The sequence below is a fragment of the Mus musculus genome, chromosome 2, assembly GCF_000001635.26.
Source record: "Mus musculus strain C57BL/6J chromosome 2, GRCm38.p6 C57BL/6J".
NCBI lineage: Eukaryota > Metazoa > Chordata > Mammalia > Rodentia > Muridae > Mus > Mus musculus.
In genome coordinates, this window is record NC_000068.7 from 144,764,092 (window position 1) to 144,770,361 (window position 6,270).

The window sequence follows — 6,270 nt, forward strand, 5'->3', positions numbered from 1 at the left end:
ATCAGAAATCACACTCACAGAGCAGTATTGCTATTAGGATCTTAGGCTTTCCCTAAAACCCATGCAGGGAGCATTTAGCCATGGGGAGATAGAAAGTGCCCTGTTAGATGAGAGATCATGAAGCTTAGTGGTTGGTTAGCTGGGTTTTATTGTACCCTCAGAATCACAAAGGGACACACACACACACACACACACACACACACACACACACACGTGCACACACACACAGAGCCAGGGCTGGCCTCTAGAAATGCACATGATAATCCCCTTTATTGTTCTCTCCCAATTTGCATTGCTGGGATTAAGGTCGCGAGCCATTTCGGGTTGACTGAGAATGCCATACATAATTAAAACCTTTTTCTCACATAATTCACATTATTGCCGTATCGTTTAAAGTTCACTTGGACATTTCATATTAAAAAAAAACTATTTTGAGCGGTATTAGAAACTATCTCATAGACAGGTGCCCAGTTTATCCCTTTCTTTGTCCTTGCTTTAGGTCCCAACTCCCCAACTCCTATTCCATTAAATGGGTTTGCATCTGTTTTTCAAAGACTTTATCCCATATGTCTATGTGAGCATGATATTGTGATACATAGATATATAGATTTTATTTTATTTTATTTATATCTAACTTAATTAAATTGTTTCAGACAGAGTGTAAAACAGCCCTGGCTGCTTACAGACACATGCTGCTTTTGTCTCAGCCTCCCAAGTGCTGGTGTCACAGGAATGTGCCACTGCACCGGCCTCTGTTTTGTTTTATTATTATTATTATTATTTAATGTCTTAGGGTCTACACTGATATTGCCAATTTTATCCCTTATATCAATAAGGATTAGCCCAGGTAAAAATGATTGTTTAGTTCCCTTACAATTCAAACTTCTCAATATGACGCCTCAGTTCTTGATGCATTGTCTTTACTTCCAGCCTATTGTATTATCTACACCATCATGCCTTTCACCCTTATACCGCCCTTTAATGCAGGTCCTCATGCTGGGGAGCCCCCAACCATAAAATGGTTTTCTACAGTTCATTGCTACTTCATAACTGTAATTTGCTACTGACAGGGTCTCAGTTTCTAAGACCATTAGAAATATGTTTTCTGATGGTTGTGACGCACAGGTTGAGAAACAGTGGTCTAGAGTAATTTGAGAGGTGGGAAGCTGAGTTGAGAAAATGTCTCCATAAGATCAAGCTGCCTACCAGGCTTTTAGGTCATTTTCTTCATTAGTATTTGGGGGTTCTGGGTTCTGTTAGAAAGCAGGTTGAGCAAACCAGGAGGGGGCCAAGGTAGTAGACAGCACTTCCTCATGGCCTCTGCATCAACTCCTGCCTCCTGCCCTGCTTGAGTTCCTGTTTTGACTTCCAGGGCTATGATGTGGAAGTATAAGCCAAATAAATTCTTCCCTCTGCTGTCCCGTGCTATTGTCCTCACCCGCAAGAACGCGTACGGAACACAAGATTCTTCTGCAGCCAAATTTTATTGCATATTGATGAAGTAGACAAAGAACTTCAGAAAAGGGCTGCTTATATACACCCTGGTGTGGTGTGTCCACGCCTGACTGGTCGCTTACCCACGATCTCATAGACGCGCCCCGGGGTGGGCTAAGACTTGGCGCGAACACTCTCTTTGCACATGCGCACATAGCTTGTTCTTTGTTTAAGTGGCATAAGGCACTGCGGAAGCCGGCACCATCTTATGATGGCAAATGTTATCGTGGCTCTCCACACTCTGCAACTTGCTTTTGGTCATGGTGTTTTATCATAGCAGTAGTAACCTTGACTAAGACATTTTGCCATCAGATTTTTTTTTTAATTTATTTATTTATTTTATTGTATGTAAGTACACTGTAGCTGTCTTCAGACACTCCAGAAGAGGGCATCAGATTTCGTTATGGATGGTTGTGAGCCACCATGTGGTTGCTGGGATTTGAACTCAGGACCTTTGGAAGAGCAGTCGGCGCTCTTAACCGCTGAGCCATCTCACCAGCCCCGCCATCAGATTTTTAAAAAATATAATATCAACCTAAACTCCTTCTCCAATTGCCTCCCAGAATTGCCTCCACAACTCCTCCCAACTTTTAGTGTTCCCTCCCTCTCTGTCTCCCTCCCTCCCTCCCTCCCCCCCCCCCCCCAACTGAATCTTCCAGTTTTTGCTGCCTATATACTCATGAGTTTGGGGCCATCCACTGAAGCATGTCCAACCTACTAAGGGCCATTTTCGTCTCACCAGCCTCTTCCTCTTCTTGCTGGGATAATGACTGGCTTGGTCGTGTATAGGAAACCACAGATGCTATGATTTCATGAGTTCAGTGGTCCTGTCATGTTCAAAAGACTTGTTTCTCGCTGGTCCTCCTGAAGTTGACTCTTACAGTCTTCCACAATGGTTCCCGAGCCTTGTGGTGAGAGGGTATGACATAGATGCTCCTGTGGTGAGTACTCCCTGGACACTCTAGGCTTCAGCCACTTGTATGTTTCTGCACTAACTGCCAGTCACTGTACAAAGAAAATGTTCTCTTGAGATCTGTGAGCTGTACTTATCTCTGGGTAGAGAGAGATGAATTTAGAGGACAGCTTGATGCTATGTCTGTTTAGCAAAATAATAATAGTAGGTTGTTATTCCGGGGCTTATTAGTTCTCCAATCATGGCCTGTTGGATAGATTCACAGTCCCTGGTATGTATTTCATCTTAGTGAGCATGCCTTAAAACTAAACAGAATGAATGGTTGGTTGTTCCCATGACATTCATGCCACTGTTGCACACACTTGTAGCTTTTGTAGATCACGAGACAAGGTTCACATCTGGATAAGACTACTGGTGAGTTTTTTTTTTTTTTTTTTAACCCCCAGCAACTTGCATAACTCCCTTCCAGGACTATGAAAGCTAGCCATTAGTGGAAGCTTGTTAGTCAGTACTAACTTGATTTCTCCTGGCACTGCGATCACTGTGTGGTGTCTTCAGCAACAACATCTTTCTCAAGTTCTGGTGGGCAATCAAAAATAATGGCTTGTATTGTTTTGGGGTTTCTGAGACATCCCTGACTTGAGGGAAAATATCCCACACCTAACACTCACAATGGAAGGTACAGCAGAGAAGTGGATTAGGAAGGGATAAAAGTAACACTAGGGTTGTTTAAAAATCCATATGGAAACCTACTATTTTATAATATTCAAATATACACACATACATTCATACATATGTATACACATATGCTTTCTTTGTTTCTCTTGTTTAGATTTGTTTTGAGGGTTATTCTGCCTGTATTATTTCCTTAAGTAGAAATTCAGATTATGGATTTGACAGTTTTCCCCCTTGTATAAAGACTAAATGCTGTGAATTTTCTCCTAGTGAATGGTGAACATTACAATTTTGGTATGTTGTATTTTCCTTTTCATTTACTTCAAAGTGTATTCTATTTTGCCTTAAGAGTTCTCTTTGATGCAAAGGCCATTTAGAAATATGTTCAGATCTTGCATGGTGGTTCAAAACTGTAATCCTAGGAAGTTTAGGTAAGAAAATTAATGTAAGCTCAGAGCCAGCCTCAAACTACATAGTGAGTTTTAGGTCAGCCTGGGCTATAGGATGACCCACTGCCTCAAAAAATGAAGATGGGGAGCAGAGGGGGAGCGACTGGAGAGATGACTCAGCGATTAAGAGCACTGACTGCTCTTCCAGAGGTCCTGAGTTCAATTCCCAGCAACCACATGGTGGCTTACAACCATCTGTAATGGTATCCAATGCCCTCTTCTTGTGTGTCTGAAGAGAGCAATGATGTATTCACATACATAAAATAAATAAATAATTGAAAAATGAAGACAAAACCTAAATCTAACCAGCTAACCAATCAAAGAACTGTGTTCAGTAATTTGATGTACTATGTTTTTTAAACTCAAACACTAGGGTTATTGTAGGAGACACTTTGGTGAAAAGATATTTGGGTTTACATATCATAAGTTGCTAGGTTGTTTTGCACAGTGAAGTGAGGCAATGTGATGCTGTGTTTTTGTGTGAATTTGAAGTGATGCCTTTAGTTAATTCTTAATGTTTCTGGGCCTAGTGGTATGTTTTAAAAGCAGGTTTTGCAGACCATCTTATTTTCTCTTTGTTCCTTTTAGCAAATTACCATTGGGCAGAATCGGATCCTGAAAAATCAAGATGCTAAAGCCCCTACACTGCTTTAAGAATTCGGGACTCAAATATGAAAAGAAAATCAGAAATAAGACCCTGGGAACCTGAATATCCCTGCAGAAAAACACCAAAGGACCATTTTATTTTGTGTATTGCTGTGGTCTGATTGGGGTAGTGGGTGCTGTGGGATGGGAGAGTGCTTGTGGGTTCACACCCATGCCCTCCCCATGGAGAGGGGGCCATTGGTTTTCTTGCTTTCTACCATGTCTTGGCTTGCTTTTGGAACAGGCTGGCCTAGCATCATCTGTCCTCATCTGTGGTGTACTGTGAGTCTGTGATCCATCTCCAGCACATGCCTGCTGTCCACCATTTCCATCATTGAGTCACAAGACAGGGCTGGTGTTAGGCAACCAATAATAACATATTGTATGAGACTTTGCATCTTGTACATTTTCTCTTCTTTTCTAAAAATAAATAATAAAACCATAAATCTCAATGAACTACTTTATTATTAAATTCTGCTGTGTCTGTTTAATGATGTTTTCTGTAGAAATGTGTTGTGTCTTAATCCACTGGATGTATTATACTTCATTTCAGATAAGGCCTTGCAAGTGGCTCCCATAGGCCTCTGGTTGCAAAGTCAGAGGCTGTGTTAATTTATGACTGATAGCATTCTATTTGGAAAAGTGGTGGCAGGGAAGGAAATGCAGATGGGCCAGGAATCTTTCTTCAGAACGGCCAGAGCATCCTAATTGAGAATAGATGCAGCTGCGCATAAGCACTTGTCCTGCATTGGCTCTGTTGTGGATATGACCAAGCCAGCACACAACGTCATGGGAAGAAAATCACATTCTGTCAAAGGAGTTAACTGGCCAGTAAAACACTTATAGCAGTCATTTTTAAATACTATATAATGTTGAGAAATAATATAGTTGCTTATGGTAAATAGTAATATCCTCTCTTAAAATATCCCTTGTCTCATTATAGAGGAGACACCCTTATTTGGCAATGCTGCACTGTCTACTCATGACCTTTGTAATGACTGAATCCCTTTCAAATGAAAACATATGAGAGATGTGGGGGGAGGGAGGGGAGAGAGAGAGAGAGCGCGCAAGAGAGTGAGAGAGCCTCAAATACCATTCATAACACACTTTCAACTACTTGGGTTAGGAAAGGATTTGTTACCTAATAATATCTCTCTTTGTTCTGAATCAGTACAGATATAGAGCAAAATGTATAATATTTAATATCCACATTTGAGGTTAAAAACATTGCACCCTGTGCAGACCCAGGACAGTTTTCCCAGCCCATGGGCAGTGAGGTTCAAGAAGCCACCAATCCCACTCCATCTGAATTACCAAACTAGGCTTTGACATGAATAAATTTACTGAAATCCCTTTTTAACAGGCGTCAGTGAGCAGATTTGTCATATATTTTCCTGCCACTACAGTTTATCAGCACCAATTAGTGCTCACTGAACAGCTGCAGCCTGTCCTTGGAGTCAGGGGAGATGAGGATTGGATTGTAAGAACTGACAGCTAGATGCTTGGACCCTGGTAAAATGACACACACTCACTCACTGTCCACAGCTGTTTCTGGACTCCGTTTTAAAGGGACACAGGCCAACTGGAGTATAAGCAGCAGAGAGTGGTCAAGCAGCCGAAGTGTCTGACACCAGGAAGAAGGAAGCTGAAAGGGCTCTGTAGCCCAGGAAAGAACATTGGTGAGGATGTAAAAGACGTAGAAGAGACCCTGGATCAGAAATAAAGAAGAGGACCAGTGGATATAAGTTGTATTCGCATGGAGGCTGGCTTTTTAACAACAACAAAAATTTGCAAAGTGGATCATAATGTTGGGAACTTTTGTTGTCTGAGCAGAAAACCCGACCTACTTATGTGAAGGGGGAGACCTTCTGTTTCAAGTAATTGACTTCAAAATCTCCCTTTGCAAACTACAGGGACACATAGCATTTGATTGAAGAGAGCATTTCCACCATCATGAAGATCATTTTTAGCTCCTGGGATCAGAGAAGCAGTGAATACATTCCTGACTGGCCTGGGAGGGTCATATTTAACAGGCCAACATGATAGAGAGACAATGTGAGGTCAAGAAGAAACCCCAAACAGCCATAGACCCAT

General features: G+C 41.6%; 1 protein-coding gene across 1 annotated transcript in view; it reads left to right on the forward strand.

Annotated features, from left to right (window-relative positions):
- Dtd1 (D-tyrosyl-tRNA deacylase 1) overlaps positions 1-4,656 on the forward strand; it is a 168,795-nt gene extending 164,139 nt beyond the window's left edge. The window contains exon 6 of the mRNA NM_025314.3: positions 4,120-4,656. The gene's annotated coding sequence lies outside the window, so the exon portion shown is untranslated. The remainder of the gene's footprint in view (positions 1-4,119) is intronic.
- The last annotated feature ends 1,614 nt before the right edge of the window (positions 4,657-6,270 follow it).